This window comes from Diceros bicornis, chromosome 3 (assembly GCF_020826845.1).
Source record: "Diceros bicornis minor isolate mBicDic1 chromosome 3, mDicBic1.mat.cur, whole genome shotgun sequence".
In the NCBI taxonomy this organism is placed as follows: Eukaryota; Metazoa; Chordata; class Mammalia; order Perissodactyla; family Rhinocerotidae; genus Diceros; species Diceros bicornis.
This window is the reverse complement of record NC_080742.1, coordinates 37,728,996-37,743,689: the sequence shown is the minus strand read 5'-3', so window position 1 is coordinate 37,743,689 and position 14,694 is coordinate 37,728,996. Positions and strand designations below refer to the sequence as shown.

General features: G+C 38.7%; 1 long non-coding RNA gene across 1 annotated transcript in view; it reads left to right on the top strand.

Moving 5' to 3' along the window:
• Positions 1 to 1,800: 1,800 nt before the first annotated feature.
• LOC131394773 (uncharacterized) overlaps positions 1,801 to 14,694 on the top strand; it is a 256,592-nt gene continuing 243,698 nt past the window's right edge. Inside the window, exon 1 of the long non-coding RNA XR_009216231.1 lies at positions 1,801 to 1,918. This is a non-coding gene — a long non-coding RNA (uncharacterized LOC131394773). The remainder of the gene's footprint in view (positions 1,919 to 14,694) is intronic.

Here is a 14,694-nt window from a genome sequence, read left to right as displayed (position 1 = left end):
TAACATTTCTTGTAGCACTGGTTTCTTGGTGACAAACTCCTTTAATTTTTGCTTGTCTGGGAAATTTTTGATCTCTCCTTCCATTTTGAATGATAACCTTGCTGGGTAGAGTATTCTTGGCTGTAAGTTTTTTCCTTTTAGCACTTTAAATATATCATGCCATTCTCTTCTATCCTGTAAGGTTTCTGCTGAGAAGTCAGCTGATAGCCTTATGGGGTTTCCTTTCTATGTAACTTGTCTTTGTCTTACAGCTTTTAGGATTCTCTCTTTATCTTTAATTCTGGACATTTTGATTATGATGTGTCTTGGTGTGGGCCTCTTTGGGTTTATCTTGTTTGGGGCTCTCTGTGATTCCTGTACCTGGATGTCTGTTTCCCTCCTTAGGTTAGGGAAGTTTTCATCTATTATTTCTTGAAATAGATTCTCTGCCCCCTTGTCTTGCTCTTCTCCTTCCGGGACACCTATAACACGGATATTAGTGTGCTTGATGTTGTCCCAGAGGTCCCTTAGACTGTCCTCACTCTTTTTAATTCTTTTCTCTTTTACCTGTTCACCTTGGGTAATTTCTTCTAGTCTTTCATCCAGCTCACAGATCCGTCCTTCTGTATCCTCTACTCTGCTTTTGAGTCCCTCTAATGAATTTTTCATTTCCAGTATTGTATTCTTCATTTCTAATTGGTTCTTTTTTATATCTTCCATTTCTTTGTTGACATTCTCACTGAGTTCATCTATTCTTCTCCCCAGATCAGTGAGCAACCTTAACACTCTTAATTTGAACTCTCAGTCGGGTAGGTTGCTCATTTCTGTTTCACTTAGTTCCTTTTCTGGGGTTTTGTCCTGTTCCCTTACTTAGAATGTATTCTTTTGCCTCCTCATTTTGCCTCTTTCCCTCTGCTTGTGTCTACGTATTAGGTAGGTCAGCTACGTCTCCTGCTCTTGGATAGGTGACCTTATGTAAGTGATGCCTTAGGAGGCTTCCAGTGTGCTTCCCTCAGTTCTCAATGTTCCAGGGTTGACCCCTATGTGGGCTACGTGTGTCCTTCTGTTGTGGCCTGTTTGCTCTCCCTGTAGGCGCCCAGGGAGGCTGAGATATGCTCCTGGCCAGCTGTTGTAATGCTCAGCTGCTTGTAGTTGTTGTGGGCCCTTCAGTCTCTTTATCAGGTGTGGGGAGCCCCAGCACAGTTGGCTGCAAGCTCTAATACCACATTTGTGTTTCAGTACTTCTTTTAAGTGAGTAGGCCCCCAGCGTGGCAGGTTGTTAGGCTCAGGGCCTTACAATTGCTGTAAGCCTCTAGCCTATTAGGTCTCTTGTCAGCTCTCTGAGGATTGCAGCTGGGCGGGGCTGGCCTCAGGCACAGGAGCACCCAATTGTTTCAGGCTTTGGAAGGTGGGGCAAACCTCCTATGTGGGTCTTTGAGTCTGTGGGTCTTTGCACAAGTCTTCTGCAGCTGACAAACCCTGCCACCCACAGGTCCACACACACAGTCCACACAGTCCTGCCCCGTGTGAGCGCCCCGACCTCCCCAAGCGGACCCAGTCTCTCCACGGCAGGAGCCCCACACACTCTGCCACTGCCCCACACTCCCCACCCACTCCTTGTGCACACCCTGCCCCGCTCAAGTAGGCTCAGTTGCCAGGCTGCAGAGAATCCAGTCACCAATCTATGCAGGCCCACAAGTTGCCTGAGGGCTTGTTGTTGGGTGGGGCCAGTCTCTAGGGTGGGCTGCCTGCCCTGGCTGAGCTGGATTAAATCAGTGCTCTAGCGGGTGGGGCAGACCCTGGGCTAGCAGGTCTCAGGGAGAACTTCAATGGCGTCTGTGTCAGCATGCCCACACCAGGCCACAACAATGGCCGCAGCCAATGTCCCAGTCCCTGGAGAGGTCTCACCCCTCACCGAGATGCACTCAGGGCCTATTAGGTGAGTCTCTTTTCACCATGGCACTGTGCACCTTTCTTTCTGGTGATTTTAGGATGCTTTCTGAAACGGGTGAGTTTGCGCGTGGGCCCTTTAAGCGCCAGTTTTAGTTTCTTTGTGAACCGGGTTTTCTGGAGGTGCTCCCCAGTGCTTTAGTAGCAGGCAAAGTCAGATATTATGCCGCTGGTCTCGATTGTGCTGGGTCCACAAAATGCCCACAGCGGGGGCGCTCCCCGGCTCAGGACCCCGCGTCTCCAGGGAGGCTGCGTACCTGTGGGCTGCTCCCGGCGGCCGTGAAGCTGGCGGCTTGTGAAGGCGGCGTTTTTCCTCTCCGGAAGGGAGTCTCTGCCTCTTCTACCTCAGTTAGGATTGTCCGTTGTTGCAGGAGTTCCTCTTATGCAGTTTTCAGTTCTGTCTCAGGGTTAATTTTTCCAGGAGTAGTTGTAAATTGGCTGTGTCCGTGGGAGGAGGTGAGTTCAGAGTCTGCCTACGCCACCATCTTCCCCAATCTCTCTCCCTTTTCTAGCTGTTTTTACAGATATTGTCCTAAGGCCAGAACCAGATTTTATTTTGTCAGTTTGGGGCCATTGTCCTTTGCTAATATCAGTCCTCTCACAGCCCAGTCACTGAACCTGTAGTGGTGTTTACTACGCTGTTTTTTCTTATTTTAATGTGCCTGTATGTTAAGGTAATATTAAGTATTGAGAGACTGGCATATCTTATTGGTGGAATACCGTTATTTTGTGTATTGATCAGCAGCTTTGCCACTATTTATTGGCTGTTTCTCCCATCACTTCACCTTCCCTTTCTTGCCTCCCCTTCCTTACCCTAACACCACTACCAAAACCTCCCTCAGCCTCTCTTTACAACTCAGCTCCTGTATCTCTCCTTTCCTATCCCACTGGCCATCAGTAAAACAATCAAATGAACCAAATGTTGAACATTGAATAGACAGGAGGTGACAATTTAAATCTTAGACAAGCTATCCTTTCTGGTTTGGCTGGAGATCGATCAGAACTGCTGCAAAACTTAGAGTGCTGTCGAGAAAGTAGGAGCTGCCCAGAGGTGGACCTACCAAAGCTTCTCTCAGGGTAGCTATGATCAGGAGGGATGTATTGAAGTTCTGACTACACCTACAACAACAGGGATGGCAGCTCTGGGTGTTGTTTGGGCTGAAGTGGACTGCATCCAAAAAGGCATCACAACTCGTAGCACCCAGAGGGGTGACGTATCCCATGAGCTCATTATTTTGGTATTTAAAGATAATATGAAAGCTCACTCATTTACATTTTTTGATGTGCTTCCTATTTTATTTTATTTTATTTCAGCTCTATTGAGACATAGTTGACATATAACACATATTTTGACATCACGGTCAATGACCCAGATATTCAATTCATGGTGGAGAAGACAACTTGTTGAACAATCCCTCCCTTTTTTTAAACCAAAAGTGATATACACAGTGGTAAAAATGTAAATTGATCAAAGGTACATTCTTTTAGAAAGTGAATTTTTTTAAACTTCCACAATCCTCAGGAAGAGGATGCAAACAACAGTTTGACAAAGCAAAGCTTTCTTTACAAGGCCAATTCTTACTCTAATTTAAAGATTTTCTAAACAAGTAGGATATGAACATGAGAACATTGATATTTCTATCAGTGTCTTAGTCCTGGCATCTCCACCTATACATTTTTAAACTAAAGCTGATGGCACAGATTGTGAAATGCTTTCCTTGAATCAAAAACTGTAGTTTGCTACCAAAGAGAGTGTAATCCCTGAAAAAAAGCCAAGAGCTGTTCAAATAGAGCTCTCCAAAGTTATCAATATTTTTATCAAGTTGTAAAACGATGAAATTTTTTGAAGATAAATGAATCAGAGGAAAATATTTGGAAATAGCTTATAATCATCTCTTTTAACATTATTCTGGCCAGGGCTGAGTCAGAAAGAACTTTTATAGCAACTGGAAAAGTTTCCACAAAAATATACCTATGATTAACAATGCCACTATTGACACACTTTGTTTTTTAAACTAAATAATATTTTCTACCAATCGTATATAATTAAACTTTATTCATTTTGAAGTAGTGTTTTTGTTATTTTTGAACATTTTACTTCTATTAGTTTATTTGCTGATAATTTTTATTAGAATGAGAATGTAAACTGGAGTTTATATTTAAAAAACATATTTTTAGTGATATTTTGTAAAAGTATATTTTAAATATTTGAAATGGGTTAAAATTATTTCATTAACTTTAAAAATTTAATAAATTATGAATACATTCACTGAAATGCCAATATCGATACTAGTAGTTTAGTGTTATATAAAAGAAATAGGGAAATATGGCGTTGTCATTGTGTCATTCCAACCAAGATAGTTACAAGCAGACGGCAGCTTCATACTGGTAGTGCCAGTGATGTCCCAAAGCCAGCTTTTACTGGCTTTTAAGAGCCAGTTATTAAAATTTCAAGAAATATTGTAAGTCAGTTGTTAAACACAGCCACTATTAAAAATTGTTATACAAACATAATTAAATACATTATATTAAAAAAGATAATAAATATTAAACACTTATCACTTCCTAATTATTTTTACTACATTTTACTTTCACCTGTGCTCTTAGGGCTATCTATGTCTTTTGCCTCTTTATGGTGTACATGCTATATAGTGGAGTGATACTATGCATTATTTCCAAGTCTCTATTGGTGACATCTTGTTGGTAGTTTGCAACTGGACATGGTGGGAGTATTTTCCTACAGAAACTGGCAAATGCCACAAAGCAAGTCTTGTTGATTGTCTAGACTTAATATAGTAATAGAGAAAATATTAATAACATAAACGAAACTTAAAGTGTGCTGTGTTTATAGCTATTAAATAAAGAGGATATATTCTACCAATATTAAAAAAAGAGGATATATTCTTCCAGTATTAAAAAACTATTATTAAAGAAGTTCTTCCTCTCACCAATGAATGAAGTTCTGACGTACATCTTCATTGCTTTATCTTACTTGTTAATGTAAAGGGAAATGTCAACCAGCATTCATGTTGGAACTACGCTAGTTTGTCAGTTGCAATTATAAGTTGACTACGGATACAAGAGTTCAACAAAAATCAACAAAAGCATTCTGTGAGAATCAACTGGCTACATGGAATTTACAATGAAGAGTATTTTATATTTTATTATTTTTAAATTGTGTGCTATACATCATTTATATCAATAAAATTTATAAATATGCATATATACACATGCATACTTTTCCCCCTCTGAAAAGCTGTTTTTTTAAACATTTATCAGCACACCACTGGCAGTAGGTCTGGGCAATCACAGGATTTAAAATTAAAAAAAAATTTTTAACAGCTTTATTGAAGTAATTGATATACAAAAAACTGCATATATTTAATGTATACAAGTTGATGGGTTTGAACAAATGCGTACACCCGTGAACCATCACCACAATGAAGGTGATAAACATATCTATCATCTCCAAAAGTTTCCTCCTGCCCCCACCTTTTTTTTGTGGTAAGAACACTTAAGATCTCTCAAAAATCTTTTCAGTGTACAATGCAGTATTGTTAACTATATACGTACTATGTTGTACAGCACAGAAGGACAAATACTGTGTGATCCCACTTATATGGGATATCTAAAATAGTCAAAACTCACAGAGGCAGAGGGTAGAATGGTGCTTATCAGGAGCTGGAGGGAGGGAGTAATGGGGTGGTGGTGTTCAATAGATATAAAGTTTCACTTATGCAAGATGAATCACAGGATTTTATAGCTTTCTTTTCTGGAGCTGAGGAGCCCTCCTCCAACTTCTGTTTCTGTAAAGATACAGAGCAAGCCTTGGCTAATCGTGGAGAACTTGAGTCTCTGTCAGCCCCTAGGAGTTGGAGTTGTTAACCACAGCTGCTTCTTTTTGAGGGACTCTAAATGCCCTGGGTTCATGGTTCCAGTTACTAGTCTGTTTTTTCTGTTCTATATCTGGACCATGATGACATTTATCTAGATTTTGTGTGTGGCTATGTCTTAAGAAACTAAAAAATGTATTTCATTTATCATTATTCTGGGTTTAAGAGTAAACTGGGGAGTTTAGAACATAAAGACACTATGTATTTGAACTTGATCACCTCAATTAGTATTTGGGTCTATAGCAGCCAGGGTGAGTGAAAGATATTGTAGTTCTCTCTTTGCTTATAGAAGTTCTCGTTACTCTTTGACTTCGTGAATGAACTTCTGACATGATGTAGTGATGGGCCATTTTAAATGTAGTTAATTTTAAATCCTGTGCTTTCCCAGTATCACCACTTCTGCAAACCCTTACCTTCATTTGTCTTCCTGTTTATGTACAATTAATTGTTCTGTTTTTTCCTTTTACATAATTAACTCTTTCATTCCACAAATATTTACTGTTTTCAGTATGTTCTCAATGTGCTAGGCACTGGACACACAATGATGAGTCAAACCAGACATGGCCTTGGCCCTTGTGGAACTTATATTCCAGTGGAGACACAAATGTTAATTTAGTAATCACATAAATAAATTGCAAACTGTGATAAGTGCTATAAATAAAAATATAGGGAGCTTTGATTGTTTATAGCAAGAAGACCAGATATAGTCCAGCATTCTAGCAAAGACTTCCCTGAGGTTGTGATATTTGAACTAAAGTTTGAAGGGTGAGCAGGAATCAATGATACAAAACAAGGGGAAGCATTGGGAGCAATGAGAATAGGAAAGAAGGCTAGTGTGTTTGGGATGTAAAGACTAGGCCAGAAAGTCACCAGAAATGATAAAAGGAAGACGTGTAGGGGCCAGAGCATGTAGAGCCTTGACAAGCTATGAAAAGTTTGAGTAGTTGAATCATATGATCTATGCTTTAAAAAGGTAACCTTGTCAAAAGTAGTTTGGAAGGAAGCCAAAATGTGAGTCATCAGTAAGAAGACTATTAATGTAGCAGTCTAGTGAGAGATCACGGAAGCTTAGCCTTGGGAGGGTGGTGATGATACTGCAGAGAAGTAAATGATTAGAGAGATATTTAGGAGCAAGATTGACAAGACTTGGCGATGTATTGGATATTGGGAATGAGGAAGAGGGTGGTTTCAGGAAGTCTTACTAGTTTCTGTCATGAACAACTGGAAGAGTGGTACCAATCACTGACTCAGAGGAAAGTGACAGAGGGCCCAGTCCTGAAACTGAGTTCTAGTTTTGTACATTCTACAGTTTGAAGTCCCTTTGAGACCTCACAGTGGAGATATTCGGTGTCAATTAGATGTACCATGTTTATGTCTTTTATATGATGTAATCATTTAGTGTCTCTTTTGAGACCATGAAATCTTTGAGGCTAGGAAGCATGTTACATCACTCAGAGTTTTTATTTTCAGGCAGCAGATGCTGGCTCCAATTAAGCAGAAAATGAGTTTATGGAAAAGATATTGAGTACCTCCTAAGTTTAATGGTAGGCTGGAACACTAGGTGTGAGAAAATGTTTCTAGGAAAAAAGCTCCAAATGTCACTTCAGAACTGGTCCTATGAGGAAACGATAACCTACACCTGTCTACACCAGTATTGCCAGTCTACACCTGTCTACACCAGAACACCAGTCTACACGTGTACTGCTGCCTCTTCGGTGCCAACACCTCAACTTTACCACAGCTGCTACCACACCATTTCTGTGCCTTGACCTTGCAGCCTCGGTAACCGACACTGCATCTGCAGTCAGGGTGGATGAGTCAGAGTTAGATATGGTTGCCTTTCATTGCCAGAGCCTAGATCACAAGATTATTCTCTATCTGCAAGAGTGACTGGGAATGTGAGTGTCTAATGTTTTCAGCTCCTGTGAGGAACGAAGCTTTTGCCCTTCCACCAAGATAATAAAGTGGAGACCCTGCAAACAAAATAGAAAGAGCTTCAGATTCTCTATCGCTAACCCAAATGGCAGATTTCCACTTACGTACATCTTATTCATCTTTGTATACCGAGCACCTCATGCAGCAGTAGCACACATGAAATAATAAATAATTGATTTTGAATTGAAATTGTTTTAACAATGAATTAAAGTAATCCAGATAAAAATGTCCTTCTTCATTTTGATCATTGATAGTCTTTCTATTACTAGATTATTATGTATCATTTTAATTTATTTTTGAAAACTAGCCTCACTGAGAAATTCCATGCTTCCCATTATAATTTGTTCTTTAGAAAAATATGTATTTTTTTCAAAACAACAGTGGCCTTACATTTCTTATGTGAGGGCTGTAGGGCACATTTCAGTGCCCAAAATGTTTTAGAAATTTTATTTAAGGAAAACATTTTTTTCCATTTCTCCTTTCCTATCTGTGCCTTATAATGCTAAACAAATAAATAATATTTGACATTTCCTTTTGTTCCATGGTGTATTTTTGCCCTAGAACTTATTTCACATTCCATCAGTCCCATTCAGATTGATGGAGTGCAATCATTTAGCACTTCTCTTGCCTTCTTCCTTTTTATGTTTTGGACCTTCTAAGTTTTATTTTTCCCTTCAAAAATTTGAAAAAAAAATTGAAAAATCCTTCATTGTCTTCATAAGCTATAATAGATGAGCAACAAAGATTCTAGTTGAGTCTTGTTTAATGGTGATGATGATTAATGAAGAAACCATTTTTTATTAACTTGAGAAGAGTAATCCTACTAGATCATTTCTCCCCTAGATATGCAAATCAGACAATTTTACTTGCTTATTCCCATTTTGCCTCCCATGTTTTGTTGTGGAAAGAAGGCTTTTGCTTTTCCCCCCTCAATAATGTTGCAGTTTTCCTTGATCCTAGCATCTTGATGTTTTTTCTTTCTGTGATAGCAAGAACTCTTGTTAGAAGAGGCATGCTGTGTTATAACGCTAATTTCCTGTCCATTTAATCCAAACTCTTGTGGTGGTTTGTATTGTGTCAATTATGCTAGAACCATATGTGTTAGAACGCTCCTCCCTGTGTGGTTTTAGGTTAGAATTGGCTGAAAGAGAGCTTTATGCAATATTTGGAAGGTAGAAGTGAAGCAATAACCATTTCCCTAGAAGGCCGATGTGATTAGATGCAGTGACTGACAGATACAGAGGTGCTGGCAATGCCAGCAGGTTCCAGCTGGTCCTTTCTCTGCATCCAGTTTTTCTTTCTGACTGCTCACCCTATTGACCCACAATGGCTCCAGGTCCACTCCTGTATTCTCCATGGTGGACTCACAGAAGCGGTGGCTGAACAGAAGCACACTTCCCATAGACCTCTCCATGAGCCTTCTCCACAGCCCCCTTTCAGTGTTTGGGTGTGCCTGGTTTCTCAGATTGCCCAGCTGCTCACTCTCGCTTCCATCTTGGCCTTCCACTTGCCCAGTCCTTTCCCTGATTGTGTGAGATCTAACTCCTATAACAAATCTCTTAGCCCGTAACTCATGGGTCTGTTTCTCGGTTGAACCCTGACTGATTCAATTCTTCATGCAGAAACTTTTTCTTTGCTGCTTGTCGTTTCCTTTGCTGCTTGTCCTTTGTCATGAATTACTATGATTTTTCTTTTTTGCAAATTTAAGATTTCCCTCTTGACCTAAATAAATTTCATTTCCATTATTTGCAAGAAGTCTAAATTAATTTTCTAGAGTTATTCAGTGTTTTCATTCTAGTGCATTATGAATGTAACTAAAACTATAGTCATACCTTAACTGCTATTTTTAAAGTTGATTATGTTGAAGACTTTGTACAAGGTCATGTGAGGATGTAGTACCAGAGAAGGTAATAATCAGATGATCTCATTTGAGCTGTATAATATATATTTTGTATTGGTCACTTAACTAGATTAATTAATTTGAGCCCTTAACAAGTGTAAGCAATGTGTCTGAATGTAGGTTGATTGAGTAATCTGCTTTATCCTTTTTTAGATTGTGGGTTATGGTTTTGAGGTGTGGCTTTGTTTCATATTTACTCTTAATGGAGGATGAAGTGTATATTGTCTATTTGAGAGTGTGGAAATATGGATGATATGTAGAATTAAAGTTTATATTCATTAAATGTATGGAAAGCTTAAAATAACAGGTAAAAAACTAATGTAGACATTAGGTGCTTAATAAACTGAATTTTCTTATTTAATTCTTAAAACAAACCTATGCTAGATTTAATATTTTTATCATCACCAGAGTTTAGGGGATTAAAAAACTGAGGCACACGGTGGCGCAAGCGGTTAAGTGCGCGCGCTCCGCTGCGGCGGCCCGGGGTTCGCTGGTTCGGATCCCGGGCGCGCACCGACGCACTGCTTGGTAAGCCATGCTGTGGCGGCGTCCCATATAAAGTGGAGGAAGATAGGCACCGATGTTAGCCCAGGGCCGTCTTCCTCAGCAAAAAAGGAGGAGGATTGGCGGATGTTAGCTCAGGGCTGATCTCCTCACAAAAAAAAAAAAAAAAAAAAAAACTGAGGCACAGAGGGGATAAGTACAGTCGTCCCTCAGTATCAGGGGGGAATTAGTTCCAGGACCCCGGGGCACACGAAAATCACAGATGCTCAAACCCCTTAGCCGGCCCTTCATATTTGTGGGTTCTGCATCCGCGATTCAACCACCCACGGATTCAACCAAACACGGATCCTGATCGTAAACAGTACAGGATCTGTGGTTGGTTGAATCCGAGGATGCAGAACCCTTGGCATCTCTGGATATAGAGGGCTGACTCGAATTTACACAAGATCACAGAGAGAATAAGAGGCAGAAGTGGGTTCCGGGCCAAGGCTGTGGGACACTAGTGCTCATGTTCTTAACAAGTACGGGGTACAGCCTCCCAGCTCCCGCCCAGCACAATATGGTGAGAAGAGGGTGGACTTTGAGGTTGGAAAAGCCTAGGGTAAAATAGCCCCACGCCTTACTGACTGTCTGCACTTGAGTAGGGTAATTAAACTCATTAATAAACTCACAATTTATTAATTCGAAAAAGTGAGATAATTACACATCCTAGGGTAGTTGTAAGAATGTTAATAAATTGTAAAGGACATTATAGTTGGTAGTCATTAGTTTATTCTCTAGATATATGTGAACTTTTTAAATACAGTCATGCAGTTGCTTAAGGAAGCGGATAGTTCTGAGAAATGCGTGCTTAGGCGATTTTGTGGTTCTACAAACATTATAGAGTGTACTTACACAAACCTGGATGATATAGCTTACTACACACTTAGGTTATGTGGTACAAATCTTATGGGACCACCGTGGTATATGCAGTCCCTTGTTGTCTGTCGTGTCCTTCTGTGGTGCACGACTGTACTGTCTTTAGTTATAGAAGAGACACAAAAATTATTTTTTGTCATTGGGGAGTTGTCTGCATTATTCATTTCTGGATGGAAGAGATATTGCTTAATTTAGAAATAAAAAAGTTAAAGTAATCAAAAATAAGGGAACTATATATGAACAGTGATGTGAAATAATAATATTTATAAGAGTAAAAACTGGGCGCCTTCTAAATATCTGACATGGGCAAATGTTAAATCAACTTTGTTACATATTCTTGATGGAATGTTATGTAGCCATTAAAATGTTTATGAAGACTTTATAAAAACATGGGAAAATATTAGTGGAAAAGTAAGATACAGAATACTACATATAAAAGTATATTGTAAACTGTAAGGAAATACTTTAAAATATCAATAGTAGTTGGCACACAAATGAATTTTTTCTGTTTTATTTTCCTGTGGTTTCTAAATTTGTTCTGTTATCTTTAAAATAAAGTAGTATAAGCTTTATTTGAGAAGTTGTGACTTGCTGTTGAGAATGGTACTCTGCTGTTTATTCAGGGGTGTGAATCCCACAATGAAATGATAGAGAAGCTAATAAATTGTTTTTTATCTCATTGGCAAAGCTAAAGAGGTATGTGAGCAAACTTCTTTTCTTAAATGGCTGGCCTACATTTTCTTCCCTCTTCTTTTTCTTTTTCCCACAATTATTGCTAGGTGTAAAGGTGTTGGCACCAGTATAGCATTTCATTTTCTGCAGAGGAGTGCATGAATGCAATAGATTGATTCATAAAAATCAATATATTATATATCATTACTTTGAAATCAGTTTATGATAAAGGGAGCCAGAACTCTTCCACAGGGCTGCTTCTTTCTGTTTAAAGTGGCATCTTTTCATTGGAGTGTAGTAATGGCCGTAGTACTTTAGCAAATAGCTATAAAACATGAAAACATCCTCCTTTCTTGTGTTAATCCACCAGGAAGCTTTCAGGGATTCTTCTTGTCTAAAATATTCATAGGCAGCAAAATGTCCTGAATGCCCTACAGAATTTGTGCAGAGCCAGGCAGATGATTGATAGTGAAGTTCTGTTCTGAGTCACTCACAGTATGTAATTCTATTTGTCTTGCCAAATACGGGAGAGCAGGCAACTCATAAAAGGTAAAGGTAACAGACACCGGATTTTCTTACATTTAAAAAAGAACTTGGTGTCTCCACTTCACTGTACTCCACTGAATACAGCCAATTTTTATTAAAATAAAAGGCAGGTGAGCTATTCTTTGTAGAGTAGTATGAAGTTTTATTAAGCAGATGTCATTTCTTATTTTGCACATTTCTCTTTGGTATATATTTGCCTGCATGGGTGTATCTTAAATAAATGGAGTTCAAATGTTGTCTAATTAAAGAAAAACCAGTCAGGGCGCCTAATATAAGCAGGGTATACTGTAGGCATTCAATACTCATGAATGAATAAAAGCTTCATTCTTTCAGTATTTATTTATTTATTTTATTTAGGTAAAATTGGTATGTAACATTATGTAAATTTTAAGTGTACAACATTATAATTCGACACCTGTATACACTACAAAGTGATTACCACAAAAAGTGTAGCTACCATCCATCATCATACCATTGTTCCAGTATTTTTGACGTTAGTATTTTTAAGATATCATTCAGTTTTCCATTAAATCAATGTGAAAACTGAAATCCTGTTCAGGTTAATCTCATGAAGTCAGGCAATGCAATAGATCAGCAATAGGTGATATTGCAACTGCTAGCTGGATTTTACACTTTGAACCTCTTTTATTTCCTGAGGGCATGAGTCTATCATTTGCACTTGTACGCTAGTCTCTGAGTTTTGGTTGAGTCAGGACCTTGGAATCAGATCTGGAGGACTTGCTTTTAGTTTACATGCTTCAGTATATAAACTCTCATTGTTCATGTCAGATATTGTGCTGCACTATATCTAAAATGAATTGCGTTGTACAGGAAAGATAGAATAAATTAATTAAAATATTTATATTTTATTTTTCTGTAGTGAAAGGATACAGAAATACAGAAACATAGCATCACTGTGAAGAAATTCTTGACATATGAGATAGTTGAAGTCAATTGGGATCTTCTACTTACGAGGAAGAGGTATTTGAGCCAAGAGTTGTTTATAATTGTGCATAATTTGGTAGACTATAATCAGTTAAAGAGCAGGGACCATATTTCAACATTATTCAACTTTCAAACACGTGTCACTTTGCACATAGTAGGAAATCAATAAATGTTGCATTCAGCAAAAACCCACAAGAGTCTTGGATTGCAGGCAGTAATGATTTAGGCAGGGATTACCAACTGATGTTTTTTCACAGGAGACTCACCTTGAGATTTGGGTATCACTTTGACTCGTTTGCTTTACCTTTCTTATTGAGCTCTCTTCCTATAATATTTCATGCTTTGGCATATTCTTTGTCTTTTTTCTTGGCATACAAAAATGGCTATCTTCCACGAGACAGACAATAAATTTGCTCAGAAATTTGTCCAGTAGGCAATGAAAAATTTGCTGACACAGTTAACCAAAGATGTATATACATGTCTAACCTATTCTGAAAACATCTTCTGGTTGATTGTAATTTGTTGAGAAGTTTTGCACTGTTTCCACTGAGATGGTGAAAAGTTGCTTTTCAGGTGGTATGAAAACCAAGTGGAATTTGTGGTTCTCTTAGTCAGTGTTTTTTGAACAAACAAACAAGCAAACAAAAATGCATGCAGAGGAGCAAGGATAGATTAGCCTACTTAAACACTTTTTCAACCTTTATTTCCAACGTAAAATTATTTAGAAAAGGTGATTATTAGACTAAATTTATGAATTTTAGAAAGCATTATGCTAGTCCAACATTTCATGCCAGTCTTTTCAATCAGATTTATGATTGTAGTTGATGGTATATGTGTCATGGAAATATTTTCAGCTTTTTTTGCTGTATGTGTTTGTGTACGATTTTCCATTAATCTGACCTAATATTCTTAGGTCCTTTGATTTTCTGAATATCTAAGAGGAATTTTCATAGCTAGATTTTAAAAACAGTAGGACAGGAAGTCTGAGGAGCTCATTCGTTTATTCAAAAATGTTTATTGAATTTCTACTCTGTGTCAGATCTTTGCTGGGCGTGGAACAAAACAACAAATGAAAGAGAGGTAGTCCCTCCTTTTGGGTTTTCATTTTAGTGGAGAAAGCAGATAATAACTGCACATTCTGGAAAATAATTTAATGGAAATAAAGAGTGGGCTCTGATAGATGGTAATGGGTAAGGCAGGGGGGTGTTGTGCATGTGTGTGCACTACTTTAGACAAGTGGTCAGGGAAAACATCTCTCGGGTAGTGTCATTCAGCTGAGTCCTGACGGAAGAGATGGAGACAGCCATCCATGCAAAGAGCCAGGCGAATATTCTGGGGAAGAGTAAACGCAAAGGCCCTGAGGTGGAACAGAGGTTACTTTAAAAGAACAGAAAGAAGACCCAAGTAGCTAAAGCTCAGTGAGCAAGGGGCAGAGTAGGGTGAGGTGAGGTT